The sequence below is a fragment of the Spodoptera frugiperda genome, chromosome 13 (genome assembly GCF_023101765.2).
Source record: "Spodoptera frugiperda isolate SF20-4 chromosome 13, AGI-APGP_CSIRO_Sfru_2.0, whole genome shotgun sequence".
Classification (NCBI taxonomy): domain Eukaryota; kingdom Metazoa; phylum Arthropoda; class Insecta; order Lepidoptera; family Noctuidae; genus Spodoptera; species Spodoptera frugiperda.
In genome coordinates, this window is record NC_064224.1 from 8,154,684 (window position 1) to 8,171,106 (window position 16,423).

The 16,423-nt window shown below is 33.6% G+C and overlaps 1 protein-coding gene and 1 long non-coding RNA gene across 5 annotated transcripts in view; one reads left to right on the forward strand and one right to left on the reverse strand.

Annotated features, from left to right (window-relative positions):
• LOC118270242 (mushroom body large-type Kenyon cell-specific protein 1) overlaps window positions 1–16,423 on the reverse strand; it is a 195,365-nt gene that overhangs the window by 72,617 nt on the left and 106,325 nt on the right. The window lies entirely within an intron of this gene.
• LOC126911323 (uncharacterized) overlaps window positions 13,900–16,423 on the forward strand; it is a 60,544-nt gene continuing 58,020 nt past the window's right edge. Inside the window, exon 1 of the long non-coding RNA XR_007705840.1 lies at window positions 13,900–13,970. This is a non-coding gene — a long non-coding RNA (uncharacterized LOC126911323). The remainder of the gene's footprint in view (window positions 13,971–16,423) is intronic.

The following is a 16,423-nucleotide window of genomic DNA, read 5'->3' on the forward strand; positions in this document are numbered from 1 at the left end:
CGAGTAGGCAAACTGAAGCGGAAACTATTGCCTATTATTACTAGGTAATCTGACTAAAATGACCAATTAGGTAATGTGTTGTTTAACCCAGCCAATAGGAGAGAAGCAGTGATGATTAATTCTTATTTATCGTAAAAAATGACGATCAAGGAAATCGTGGCAATTGTATTCGTGTTGTAAATATTCTTGGGTTTTCATTTAATGGCTATTGACGTCATATTATGATCTAGTGTTATTGTTTAGGGTATATTATAGACCCTGTTACTTGTATTATTCTCTATTAAATAGGTACCTACATTTCGTGGGAAGAACATGACATATTTCATTGTGAAAAACGCTCTAGAAAAAACAAACTCAGAATAAAAATACTACCATATTTATTTTCTAAAAGTAAAGCGGTAAATATTATTCGTAGAACATTTTATATTTCCGCGAAGGATGCAGCAAATATTGACCGATTTAACTTAACAGTGACGTGCGGCGACCAATCACATTACCGCCATTTTGAAAAGTCAGTTTCTTTATCGTCACCAAAAGTCAACATCGTTATGGAAAACAGCTTAGATACAGCACCGTTTGGGCCGTTATCTAACCGTGAAAAAAAACCCAGCATACCCGCCCACCGCTCTACTTGCTTACGGTATTTCGAACGAGGGAAAGAGATAGACAGCGTAGTTTTTCGTATAAAAGAGTGGGATAGGTATATTTTTGTGCGTGCGTCGTCAACGCTGACTCGGTGGTTTGTTTGGCCTAAATGAAGGTTTTATTATATTAATTGCTTCCATAGACAATTGTTTTGCTTCGATGTTTGTTCGACTTGTTTTTTTTTTAAATGGACGGTGTGTATTGATCTTTTAATTAGTCTGACGGCTTCCTGTTTTAAGATAAAATGATTTAGTTTTCCTATGTGTCGTTAGTTTAACTATGTTGTAATTAAGTTAATAATAACTGCAGTAGGTATTACGTAAGACCTGTTAGGTAACCTAGGTACCCTAGTTGTTGTTAGCTACCTATTATAAGTATTATTTTGCTATGTACCTAGGTTTTAGAGTGATAATGGGTTTATTATATATTATTATTTTATTTAATAGTGTAACTATAAATACGTATGTATTTCAGTGAATATATTTTAATGGTAATTATTATTTTAATCATCGTTTTGCTGTTGTTATAGACAAAGGGATAGAGGTTATGTGTCATACATTTTATTAATAGATAAAAAGGGTAATAATATTAACCTTTTATAAACAATCCCAAGCAATTTAAGCTTGAAAATCACTAAAACACATCTTTACTTAAACTTCAATTTGAGCTCCCAACACCATAGTTGGCAGTTTTACTTTTAACCACTAAACCAATTATACAACCTATCCTACATTAAATTATTTATTGCATAGTTAATAGACAATACTAATCCAATATTAATTTTGTACATTGCAAATAGAGGACTGACCGACACAGACAGACATTTTGTTTTCTTTAAATTGTAATATTTGCTTTGACGTTCAATCCTTCCCAGTCTATTTGAAATAAATAACTTTGAATTTGACTTTAAAAGAAATTGTAAGTGGAGTATTATAATAAAATATTCTATTCTACTGCTGAACATAGGCCTCCCCCAATGACTTCCAGATAGGTCGGTTGGAAGCGAACTTTCTTCATCAGTGGATATCGTATGGCTGATAAGATGAGGATGGTAATCATGATAATTCTAGTCTATTCTAAAAAGAAATATCTACCATTACAAATAAATCAAGAACAAGATATTTAAATCCAAAGGTAAACTAATAATAAACAAACAAAAAGTTTGTCTGAAGGAATACTTGAATTAATCTGAAAACTTCAGGAGACTGGGAACTCGAAAAGTATATTGCATTCGGCTGAAAGTTTCTTAATTAAAATAGCTATGGATCTGATAATATAGAAGTATACCTATGTATGTATGTATGTATGTATGGGAGAAGTGCACATACTTAATTTAACATTAACTTATCACCAGTTATGGTATCTTATCCCCTGTAAGGATTCCCATGGAGGTAATAGAGGCTTTCATAACAATAAACTGTACCTATATTAAGGATAAATAACCTAAGAAATACCTTTTCTCTAAAAATCAGAAAATAAGCGTTGTTTAAATATTTCAAGACGCTAAATAAACAGAAATCAAATCAAATAACTTTAATGCGTCATAGTGTACAGTGTGGTCTACAATTTTAATACAGTAATATATTCCAACTATTTAAAATACTTCGAAAACTAGAAAATAAATTAAAATACTGTAAATAACCAAAACAAGTTACACTGATATTTTTGCTCATCAACAAAAACAAAAAAAGAAAACGATAATTTTACAGCTAATCAAACTCAAAGTCAAAGTATTAATTTCAATTTAACCTTAATTAGACACTTTTGAAACGTCAAATTGAATTATCCATCATCGTCCCTCGTTCCAATCTTTTCCATTTTCAAAAAACAAACAACAGAGCTCACATACCATAAACAAAAAACAGACATTAACATTCAAAAAAGTAGACAAGCCTGCTAGTGTGTTTTTTCAGCACATTTTAATCAGAGAGCGTTCACAAAAACGTGTGGGTACATCCAAAACATGTATTTTTAATACAAAGTCGTGTTATGCTCTGATTAGTCCCACATGAGCCACTTTGTGACGGAGATCAGAGGCAGCCGAACCAAAATAGGTACCACTATGATGTTGCACTGCTATAGATATCTTGTAACTATGTTTTTATATTTATTTTTGTGAGAAATTAAATAGTCATATTTTGTAATTTTTTATGTTATAAGCCGGTAAACGAGAAGACGGATCACCTGATAGTAAGAAATGTAAGAGTTATTGGGGAATCGGGAATTGGGAAGATTGGGAAAGGGCTAATTGGGCCTTAGATAACCTCACTCTACGAAACACAACGCAAGCGTTGTTTCATGTCGGTTTTCTGTGAGGCCGTGGTATCACTCCGGTCGAGCTGGCCCATTCGTGCCGAAGCATGGCTCTCCCACACAAATATTACTGATACTAGGTACAATAATCTGGAAGTCACTGAGGAGAAGACCTATGTTCAGCATAACATAGGACATATGTTCCGATGTAATCTTGTAAGCTGACATGAGTATATTGGAGATATCAAAAAATATAATCTTACAACCTACATTATCTCATACATTTTGGAAACATTTAATGTTTAGATTTCATTTAAATTTAACTAAACATACGCATTAACAAATCCCTCCTATCTTCCCGAATAAATACTTTAAACATCAACCTTCTAAGCGGCTAATAAAACACAAGGCGTTGCTGTTATCTTATCAGGGAATACAAATTAATGTCTAACTATGAATTAAAACATCCACTTGTATTTAGGTAATTACTATCAAGAGCATATAAAACATGTTTAATAAGTTTCTCGAATATTCTGTCCTATGACAAACTGTTTTAAGCAATGACAGATATTGTTTCGAACTCCCTAGATGGCGTTAGTGTGGCGAAGCTGTCAAAATGAATATGTAAAGTTGTTAAATTGTTAAATAAGAAAAGAGATTTGTGTTATTTAATTATGCATGTATGTACATAAGTAATATAATTTCTATGTGATCTCATCTAGTGTGGGATGTCTTCTCTACCTAAAAATTTTAAAAAGTTCTGAAAATCTTATAGTTAAAAACCCTATGAGACAAGAATTCTTACTTAAGTCTTTATTCTCAACAACTAAAATAAATACGATAATTCTCAAATAAGTTACGATTAATTTTATTACAAAACAAAAACAAAATATTTTATTTTTGACAATTGGAAAGATTTCTAAAAAACATCGCCATCACTTGTATTCATCTAGTTACCAAGTCACAAAAATACAAAAAAGTCAAGCAAAACCACTCACACCCACTAGTACACTCATGACACAAATTCATAAAAACAAAATGGCGGCTCACATCAATATTCGTTGTAATTTTCGGTACATATCTGTACTGTACTTGACTGTGATACCTTATCACTGTTATCACGATAGATAACAGCCGGTATTAGCATTTTATCTGCTTATATACTACTCATGTAGAGGTACATAGGCGAGGTATTATGTAGATAACGCAAGAGTGGCTTTTTAGTACAAAATCCTAGTTTTATTGGAAAAATGTTTGATGTGTTTGTATGACTAAATATCGTATGTACAGTGGTGGTCACATGCACCTGACCACCTCTGAGTTTAATTTTCAAGTATAAACAGTTTAATTTTAAAACTGTCCCCTGCTGTACATATACCTACTTACATTTATGTACAATATTATGAGTAGGTATGGAAAAAAATCATTTTCCTAAACTATAATTGGCACGAAAGAGCCAAAAACACATGATTGTGTTAAAATACATTTCCACAATAAATATTTAATTTCAGTAAAATGTTTCAGTAGTTTTTTTAAAGAAAAGTTCTCAATCACATCACTTGTCAACTGCTGGTGACTTAGGAGATAAGAAATAAATTAAAGTCAAGAACATGTTGTTTCAATTGATCCTTAAAAAAACTTTGGAATCATCAAAATTGAGAATTTTATCCCAAAACCCACTCTTGCAACCTCATCTGACAAAATCAGGCGAAATATCATCATATTGACACAAATAACAACTAAAAATAACTGATAATAACACCAAATGTAACTTTAAAAATAAACTTATCATCACAATTTAATATTAAGTTACATTTTTTAAATATAAATCTGTCTTTATTACTGTGTCGCATAAGTATGTCAATGGAAATATTGTATTCAGGAAATAATTTCAGTTCATTAACGAAAGTAAATAAATATGAGTAAAAAAGGGACAAAAGTTGTAAATAAAATAAATATACAAGCTTGTGCCAGCGACTTTAATACCTTTTCACTGTCAAAAGTCAAAAGTCAAAGTCAAAATTATTTAAATCAGAATCAAATGACAATCGACATTTTCCCCTTTTTACTAGACCGTACAAAATGTATTATTACTCGTGGTCATGTGTGTGTAATTGGCTGTTAAATGTGAAGATTTAAGTTCGATTCCTAGATGGTTAAAGGTCCAAAATCAAAAACAGGTGATATCAATACTTTTTCAATCTGAATGTGTAAATAAATGAGTTTATAATTAAAAACTCCCACAAAAAGGGTAAAAAAAATCGAGACATATCTTTGAAACTTTTGATCTAGACACCTATATGAGCTAATCTCTCAATAACCATCCCTCAGACCAATCAAAAAACAACATTACCCCCAATAACATAAGATTCAAAACCCAACACAGCAGCAAACACAAGAAACAAGACCAACTAGGCAACAAAGAGTAACAGTTTATCATTTATTTCGGAAACTCACTTAAACTTACAAATTGCCTTAAAAAAAGTCCGAAACTAGTTTTCGAAATAAAGCAATTCGCTAGTTCTCAAAGCAACACCCAGGTTTCTCAGGAGTATGTTACTGGAAAAATGTCTGACTAAAGAAAATGAACTTTCTTAAAAAGTAGGAGTCTGACCTACGAAATTACTTCCTCGGACAGTGCAATAAAACTCTTTGGGGAAAGGTGGGGTCTCAGTGCTAGCGAGCAACTTGAATTAATATTCATATCAAGCTATTCTTGGTTGCTGTGACAATTTTGGGAACACTTAATAAAGTAGGAACGTTGTATTCTGCTGGTACAGTATAAATAAGTAAATGCATTTAAAGACAAAACCTTAGTAAGTTAAGTTTAGTGAGGTATGTGTTTTTTTAGGCTATATTATTTTGATTGTTTGTTATGGTCGTTATTTTAAAAAATCTTTCAAACTTTACCTTTATACAACATTTAAACATCAATCTATACAAAAAATTATCTCTAAAATGTTGCATTGAATTAGACAATGACTTATTTATTGCTTGTTCATGAGTGCTGTAGTTGGAATAAGGTTTGTGTAAAAAAATAGCCTTCCGCGATAAACCCACTATTTAAATCAAAAATATTATTCAAATCGGACCAGTAGTTCCGGAGATTAGCGCGTTTAAAAAACCAAACTCTTCAGCTTTATTCACTAATATAATTAAAAATAAACTTAAAATTTTCGATGCCCACACTCATAAAATATATAGTACCTAAATAACTATGAGCAATATTTTAATATAACACATACCTATTTAAAACGTTTTACACTGGATATTTTATGACTATTTTATAAAGTAATTTATGAGTTATCTACAGACATTAAATGCGTTATGGTATCCCAGTTAAACACTTAATAGCAGGACGTATTAAGATTAAGGAGCTATAAATGTTAATCAAAAGTAAACCTTATTATAAGTAGACAGAAGTGTTTTCATAAAAGCCTAGTCTTTAGTGAAATGTATCTTACTTTTTGTTTGTGTTATAAAATGGTGAGAAAGCAAAACGATAAACAATCGTTGAAACATCACCTTTTTATATACAAAAGCCCAATTACTCAGCTACTGTACTGCAACAAATACTAACTTAATAAAATTTTATTTAAAAAACCGCCTTCAATTTTCTATACCACCTCCATTTTTAAGTCCCGTTATATCTAAAACTTTCTCCTGAGTCTAAAAAGAACTAAGCTGAAAACAGCAACATAATCTGTTCAGCCAAACGCCAGATAATCGCGGACAAACGTACATGTATGTATGTACATACATACATACACGTCAAATTGAAACACTCTTTTTTTGAAGTCGGTTAAAATAAAACATATTCTAAAAGCACCCCACCAACAATATATCTATCACACGCTTTTTACATCACCAACTACTTAATCTAACGTACACAAGGAACAGTAAACCGTAACATTAATATCAATAAGCGATGAATCGCTGTCAGTGGCGCCCCACCCTAGCGGGGAGACAGGGCGGAGAGGAATGGGAAGACCGGTCAGGCGGGGAGTGGGGGAATGGGGGGACTCTAGGAGCGTAATTGGGACTTTTTCTTTGGACTTTAGCCTTTTGTTTTGCAAAGTGACTTCTTTCTTGTGTCGGGCTTGGCAATCGATTGGACGAAATGAAGGTTTTAAACTATTCTGGAAAGTGCTGGAATATTTCGCCAAAGTCCTGAGGATTGAGGGGTGAAGGAAGGAAAGTGGAAAGTTTTTGGAATAAGTGAGATTGTGGGGGGCGCTATGCTAATAGCTCTCGTATCTTTGGTGCGGCGAATCTAATTTTGATTTTAATTAATTGTTTTGGTCTCGAGTCTGGTGTTCGGAGATGAGATTGGATTTGTTTTTCTTTTTAATTCTTTATAATATTATAGATTTGATAATATGCAGTTCAATGCTAAGTAAGTATGGACTACTTAATTCCTTATGGATTGGTAGTACCTAAGTACTTCTTAGTACTTAAGAATGATAGGCAAATAGGGATGTCTAAATTAAATCTTTAAGTAAACTTAACAAATTACACCATATTTTTTTTGGGATGGGGATATAATCATCCTATGACTTCTACCTTCTTGGGCGAGGCGAGAGGGAGTGTCAGACTCTTACTGACTAAAAACCAAACGGGACGGATTCAAACTCGCGTTACGCTACGCAGCAGCCGTCTAACGACTGAACTAATCGTACAGTTGACGAAACCATTTCATACGATTTTTAACAAGGTATTGAGGATGTTTAGCAAATGATAAGACAGGTATCTTGTTTCTAAATGACTTTACAATATTTAAAAAATACTTTAAAAGTCACGTATATGCGTACGTTTTTGAATCAAAAATGTACTTTTAACTTTTAACAAAAGAGTTTCATACAAATTTTATGCTAATCTAATCTATGCAATGTTAGTCTGAACGTCTGTATGTTTGTATGTATATATGGTTAGTGAAACAATATCTATTGTAATTTAATGAGCCGATTCGGATGCAACACTTGTATTCTAATTCTCAGTTCATTTTTGTACTGAGCGAGCGAGGGTTAAGAAATTGTATTTTAAGATTCGTTTTTTGATTGTATTTTGTATTTAGTTTAAAAAAGTTTCAGTTATAATAATGAGCACTTCTGCTTATACCCTACAAGAATAGGGTAGATGACTAACTTTTATTTTAATGTCCGTCTTGTAGATTGTTTTAAAATATTAGACACGTATTTTTTATTTTCTTTCGGAAATAAATACTTTCGAAGATATATTGATTTGAAATATCGCGTGACATCACTTCTACGTACATTTTATACGTAGAAATGACGTATTTTGTCCCATTTCTAAACCTTGTTTCGTTGTATCTAAGTATTGTTATCTTATATGACAAAACAAAAAATACGTGTCTAATATTTTTTCATTACCTAACTGACGGACTAATAAGATTTTTAATTTCCATACCTCGTCATCATCCCTATTAGTGACTGTAATATGAAATTAATATTACCTAAGTTAAGTTAAGTTACAATTAGGTAATATTGATAGCATTCTAGTTAATAATATAGCTCTTTGGAGTCAGATCATCTGTTAAGCTTAGATTACTATGTAATTAGATCTAGGGTCTGCATTGATCTAGAATTCTAGATAATGTTAATGTACCTATGTCAAGGATAGGTGGGGACTTTGATTGTTATCTATCGATGGCAGAAAGTGTGCTAATTCTTATTTTATTATCTATACTAATATTATAAAGCTGAAGCGTTTGTATGTTTGTTTGAACGCGCTAATCTCAGGAACTATATTATATGAGCTGATGAATTAGTTTGTTTGTTTGCAATCGTCTTTGAAACTACTGGTTCGGTTTCAATAATTCTTTTGGTGTCGGATAGCCAGTTTATTGAGGTTCAGCTAAACGCGTTCTGAAAATCGCATACTAACATACATACGTATAGGTTAAACCAATAATCTTATTTTTTTTAATTCAGTTATATTAAGTTCTTCTATGTGGAAAAGATCCATCTGCTCGTTTGTGTTCTATAAAAAGTAATATTTCTGTACGTAGATCTCCTACATTATATAGCGGCATTACGTGCCGTAAAGTGCACCTCTGCCTACCTCTTCCGGGATAAAATGCGACATTGTTGTCGATCTTCTAATACAAAATTTTCCAATAATTAATTGAACAAAAAAAAAACACATACCTCCCCCATTCTATCAAGCAAAACCCAATCTTGAAACAAGAGAAACCTTTTTCAACAAAACTTTTCCATTTCGCCAGGTATTTTTACCATATGTCCTTGCTCTTTCACACATATGATAATTGTATGACCTTAAATATGCTGCGTCTCACTCTCGCATGGAGTTCTTATTTCGTTCGCCGTTCAATTATTAAACCGTTCTGATCTAATTAACAAATGCCAATTTAGTGAACGGAATTGGATGTGAGGATGGTGTGGAGTCGAATTTTTTTCTTCTTCATTCATTTCTTCTTCATTCGAAGCTATACTTTGGAACGAGCTAGCTTCACTGACAGACAGACTGACAGATTATCATTTTAAAAGGACCTATTTATGGTTTAATAGTGGAATAAATGATTTGACTTTGACTTTGACATTGAATTATGTACAAGAATTCATGTTCATTAAGTATAATATTATGCAAACTATGTGTATATTGTGCGAATTTTATAACTCAATTGATGTATGAGTTTATAATTATCCAAAACCCAAAAATAAACTAAACACAACAGAGTGTCCACTCACGTCGCTATCCCGCAACGATTACGGCCGAATGAAGGAGACGTCGTAATTGGAAATATAGACATAAAGGTTTAAACAAGTCATTATTTACAGAACTACCTGTGACAAACATCGACTAATGTGGTGATAACATACCTTTTAATTTACCAAAGGGGTAGGTAGTAGATACGTTATTAGTTCTCTTCTAATAAACGACATGTTGTCAGCATCTAGCTTCACTGACAGATAGACTGATGGACAATCCAATGTGATGTTTTAAAAGTGCCTAATTTAGGTTTATTTGAAATAAATGCTTTGACTTTGAGCTTGATTAACATATTCAACAAAAATACAATGAGATACTTAGACTAAGAAGAATATTAAATCTAATCAAACATATCTTCCTCTTTTCTTTTTATCATTTACTTTCTTCTGCCAGTGGCTTCTATACCAAATTTCATCAAAATCCGTGTATTAATTTCAGCGTGATTGACGGACAAACATCCAAACAAACAACTTCTTCTCTTTCACATTTCTTTTTAACCGACTTCAAAAAAAGGAGGAGGTTCTCAATTCGACCGTATTTTTTTTTTTTTTTTTATGTATGTTAATCGATATCTCCGTCAGTTATAGACCGATTTGAGAAATTCTTTTTGTGTTTGAAAGAGTACGATGTCCGTGTGGTCCCATAAAATTTTTTTTAAAGTCTGACCATAAATGTGGAAGATAATCCAGGGAACTCCTCAAAAATGAACAGAATGTGCTCTGCGTTTGAGTTTAAGTGATGTATATTAGCTTATCTTTCTGAGTAACCATACAATTCAGGACAGATAGTAGCATATCTGGTATAGAATGATGGGTAGCTTGATTTGCTGTCTGATTTACATGTGTATGTAGGTACCTAATCTGTTTGTGTTTGACAAATGCATATTTCTGGCAGTTATAGTCCGATTTGAGAAATTCTTTTTGTATTTGAAAGAGTACGATGGCAGTATGGTTCCATATAATTGTTTTTAAAGTCTGACCATAAATGTGGAAGATAATCCAGGGAACTCCTTAAAAATGAGCAGAATGAGCTCCGCGTTTACGTTGAAGTGATGCATACTAGCTTATCTTTCTCAGTAGCCATAAAATTCAGGACAGATAGTAGCATATCTGGTATAGAATGATGGGTAGCTTGATGTGCTGTCTGAGTTACATGACTGTATACCTATGTGGGTATCTAATCTGTTTGTGTGTTTGACAACTGACTATGTATGTAGCTTATGAACAGGTTACTGTTAGCTGTCGGCTCGGCAGATCATAAGTAAGGGTATCAGGTTAATATACATTTGAAAATTATGCGTCAATATGGATAGATATTAATATTATTCATTTACACGGCACTGTCTCATATGAGCAGCGCGTTTAATAGGTCGACCCATACTCAAATAAGTTATTCACTAAAAATCAAGAAATAAAAAACAATTTTAACAAAAAAAAAACCGACTTCAAAAAATAAATATTCCAACACAAATTAATATGCACTAAAAAGTAAAAGAAATAATTGCGTATTTTTCAACAACTTAATAGATCAACTAACTTTACTAACTCATCACACACATTATAATGTAAGTAGGTACAATTATTGTTATTTTTGGAGTCGGTGTCAGCCTAGGAAACGCCAACAACTAGCACGGCACGGGCACGGCACGGGCGGAGTGGTGGTTAAGTACCTACTTACAACTGGTGTAAAACTGCAATGTTTTGTTGTGATAATAGGTAAATAACAAACAGTTGGCTGACACCGACTCCAGAAATAACAATAATTGTACCTACTTACATTATAATGTGTGTGATGAGTTAGTAAAGTTAGTTGATCTATTAAGTTGTTGAAAAATACGCAATTATTTCTTTTACTTTTTAGTGCATATTAATTTGTGTTGGAATATTTATTTTTTGAAGTCGGTTTTTTTTTGTTAAAATTGTTTTTTATTATCATCTAGGATAGGAATAGGATATAATTAGAAAGCATGGCCTGCCACTATCTTTACACACGTTTTTGTTTTCTTACATTCATGCAATCCGTCACATTCATGCAAGGACATTGGTTAAGAGTAATTATTCTCTTTCAAACCATCTTTTCTCCCTTTAATAAGTGTGTATTGTTATATGTAACTAAACCCCCAAATTCTCAATCATCCGAACCGTCCGACTATGCATTAGACGCAGTACCTGTAGAGATCTGGTGGAGCCAAGATATTGATTGTGAGCTGCCGTAATATAATTATCAGGATGGCCAGCTGCCTAGCAGACACGTGTATACGTACCACGCGTCACAATGCCGAATTACATGCTAGGATACTGCCGACAGATATTCTGTAGATACGAATTTGTATAAGAATGGAATATGTTCTCGTATTGAGTGTGATTAGAGTAGTATTGTGTAAGATTTGGAACTGGTGAAAGGGTCTATTTTGGCGATAGTTTCTTGTAAGATACTCTTTAAAAAATGCCTAGAAACAAACAAGGAGGTAAAAATTTTAATACGACTCCTGTGAAGTGTCTTCTTTTTCTTTTGTTTCTTTTTTTTAAGCGTTATCCTAAACTAGAATTTTCTTCTGTATCATGGGTGCGTTTACAAACATACAAGTTCACATACACATGACATTCAGACCCGAAACAACAATTTGTTGATCACACAAAGAGTTGCTCCGTGCAGGAATTGAACCCGCTACAAGTTGCACTGCAGCGGGTTGCCGCGCCAACCATGCAGTCAAAGGTTTTAGTATCCATTCTCGATACATTGCATGTTTGAACTGCGAATCTTCTTCACACAGCTACATAGCTAAGTATCGGTGGAAACGGTCACATAGTTTCACAGCTCAGCTCTTACATCTTCGTAGCATAGTTTCCTTATCAAGAATTTTGGCAATTCTTAAAATCGAAACCGAAACATCCTTGCTCAATGTCACTCGACTGATTAAATGCCTCGTTGCATTCCTAAAAGATCTAAAGTCAACATTTAACTTCTTATTACACGATTCTGAGATATCCAAGAAGTTTGTAGCTTTCTTTGAATTTCTAGATAAAAGATTACATTCAAGTTAAATCGAGTTTTAAGTAAAGATTTCAAGATGTAAAAGGAATTTCTCGGGAAAACTGACCGAAAAAGGTATTACTCTGTGAAAAGGCCAGGCGAAGCTGAAAAGCAAGCTTGTTTTAGAAACAACATGGTTAGTCTATTTTTAATTAATTAGTAACACAGAAGTTAATGCTTAATTGAATTTTAATAAAGATTTTTATCAACCCATTAACAGTATTAGTTGACTACTTCACACATCACTCACACACTATTCGTTGTGTGAGTGACGTTATCGAAGACCCAATTACCCTCCTTCCCAATCTTCCCAATCCCCAACAAACCAAAATTCCTAACTTCCAAAAGGCCGACAACGCAGTTGTAACGTCTCTGGTGTTTTAGACATCCATGGGCTCTCGTTTACCGGCTTATTCCATACTGCACGGCTAGCGCAGTTCGGGTCTGGGTGTCATATGTATATGAACTTGTATTTGTAGTCACATTGATACTTTTTTTTAAGGGGGAAAATCATCAAATGACTTCTCTCGCCTTGGGCGAGGCTAGATGGAGTGTCAGACTCTTACTGACTAAAAACCACCCCGTTCCTACTCCTGCTTTTCAAGCCGGAGCCCCGGTAAACCCACTAGATAGTCCGCAGCTCCGGATGCCTCTATCACCTCACTACGTAAACAAACAAACAAACAAAACAGTTCCAATAACACAGATTCCCAATTCCAATTGAAATATCGCGATATTTGGGCGCCAATAAAATGTTAAGCCTTCAAAAATATTGTTACAAAACTTGCGTTCCTTATAATCCATGAACGGACCATGGAAGCACGTCCCAGTGCGAGTGACGTCACTGTACGAACGATTTATAATAACCCAGAAATTGTATAAAGTTATTATCATGTCACGTTACCCCCTTAATCCCTGAAGGGGTAGGCAGAGGTGCACATTATGGCACATAATGCCAATGTACACCCACATTTCACAATTTATGTTGTAAGTCCCATTTAATAGGTGGTGAGCCTATTGCCATATACCAGGCACATTTCCAGACTCCGTGCTACCACTGAGAGATTTTCCGAAAAACCGAAAAAAGCCCAGTAATACTTCGCCTGACGCGGGAATCGAACTCAAAACCCCTTGCCCGCGGCAGTCGCACTTGCAACCACTCGGCCAAGGAGGCAGTCAATTATAGTTCTTATTACTTGATGAAAATATCCAAAACCAATAATACATAAATATATTTCTGAGTTTCCTGATGGGTATAACCTGGGTGTCTTCAAAGCCCGAGTGAATAGGTTGCTGATGGACAGACCAGTGCTCCATCGTAGGCCGTATCATCACTTACCATCAGGCGAGATAGCGGCCAAACGTCGACCCATCAAATGTAAAAAAAATATGTTTCTGTATTAAGCGGTTTTAACCCAACTACATCAAGTTCACATATTTGTTCATACAATAGTAGACTCAAAACAAAGGAAATAAAGCCTATAATGGAGGTGAATGAGAGAGAACACCGGTGTCTTCTCAGCTGTTTATAAATTAATAGACGATTGGGATCACAGTTCACAACAAAAAACCTAATAGCATACTGCTTACTCCCTGCGATAGCTAGTCTTAATAGCAAGACATACGCAAACATTTTAAAGATAGAAAAAAAAACAAATTAAAAAAAAAAACATCAGCTAATAATCTCTAACAAAAGAAATCCGATCTTTACGCACACAAACACAATTACATTCACACACAAATACACATACATTGTAAAGTATACGTTTGTGTGTGTGTGTGTGTAACCCTAGTAATTTTTGCCTAGGTCCCTGTCTAGCCCGAATTGGGGCTAGGGAATAGGGTGTGCCTAGATAAATGTAGCGATAGCAAATAAACTGTTATATTTTAATTATTATAAAGTGTTATTTTTTTGATTCATTATAATGAGTTGTATGATTCATGATTTTAGTAATATGATATTGTAGATGACTAATAGTTTACTAAGTATCAATTTTTCAACAGTTAACTTTTATACATAGAAATAAAATTGACGTCTGACAGTTTTTGTATGGAAAAGTATCTTAAAATATAGGCTTACTCATGCAAACACTGATACAGCGAAAAGCTCTACTAGTTTCGAGTCACAGAGGGGCTCTTCATCATGATATACCAACTGTGAAAATTATAGGAAACTTTATTAGAAAAGAAAATGACATGTTAGTAGAAACAAACACTTATTTTGTACACAGTAAGGTTAACTTTAGAATATCAACAACCAATAACATCTCACATACGTTGTTATTCCCAAATAGCATCAATATTCCTATTACAATCCTATAATCCTAGAATCCTATTCTTCAATGGTAGCCATGGTAACCAGTAAACAACTTAAGACGTCTCCTAATACTACCGATCTAATCTTATTTACATTGCTGGATTTGTATAAAACTTGTATTGATAGTAAGGAGAATAAAAAACCAAAGGTAAGCTGTGAAATAAGTGTAAATTAAAAGTTGATAAAATTATTTTGTTATTGGCTTATTCACGTAACTGTTTATCGAGGAACTCGACTAGTTTCAAGTCATGCAAGAGGCTCATATTCATGAGCAGCATTCCGCGACACACGACGCGATTGTTCCGCTGCTACTGTCTAGCATGGCTCGAAACTAGTCGAGTTATTCGTCAAACAGTTATGTGATTTAGCCGGTCACATAATAATTAATTTAGTATGTCTCACGAAAGTTATAATAAAAATATATGAATTTGTGAAAATACATAAAATCGCGATCAGTGTATTTACTTACAAATTGAGTATATTAGAAATCTGCCTACCCTCTACGAGAACACCAAAAATGGGATTATTTGACATAGTTAAAAAAAACATAATCTTAAGAAAAAAATAATTAAAAAGTATAATTATAAACTAATTTGCGGACGCTACTCAAACCGAACCCTTTCTACAACGATTTGTTTTAAAGGTCGTCGCCCTCACGCTGTCTCTTTCCCACGGCATTGATATCGTATCTTTCCTCTCACTCACACACGCATAGGGAAACGACCTACGGAACCATAGCAAGGAGGCTTAAAAAAATCCGGAAATTTTGGATTTTGGTAATGATATGCTAAATATTATATAAATAATAGACCAATTTTTTTTTCTCAAAAACAATTTATTGTTACTCAATATATGTTATTATAATATAATAATATGACAACGACTATATGATATTGTATATAACGACACTACTTAAGGTACCTATACTGATTTTTTTTACTTTTTCACTAGATGTTTCACTAGATTAATTGGTTGCCATTTATTTAAGAATAATAATGTAACGTTGATGTTCCAAAATTATAACGTCATTAGCAACTCTTTGTGTGATCCTCAAATTGTTATTCCGGGTCTGAGTATGATATGCATATGAACTTGTATGTTTGTAAACGCACCCACGACACAGGAGAAAATACTAATGTGGGGCAAAGTTATTTACACCCCAGTATTCCTCAAAAGGCTTAACCTACCCTTAAACATACGTCATAATTGCCTGAACCGAAGACCCAACGCCAAATACCGGCCAAAGATCCAAACTCCGTGCATCAAATACACAAACACTGATTTATATTCCAGTCAAATACTAAAACCGTTACGATCCTTAACATTTGAATTGTGATTCGAGATTACATTATTGTTATGTAATGAGAACATGTGGGTTTGATTCCTGGGTAAGGTAATTGCTAATCCTGATATTTTGGACTTCAA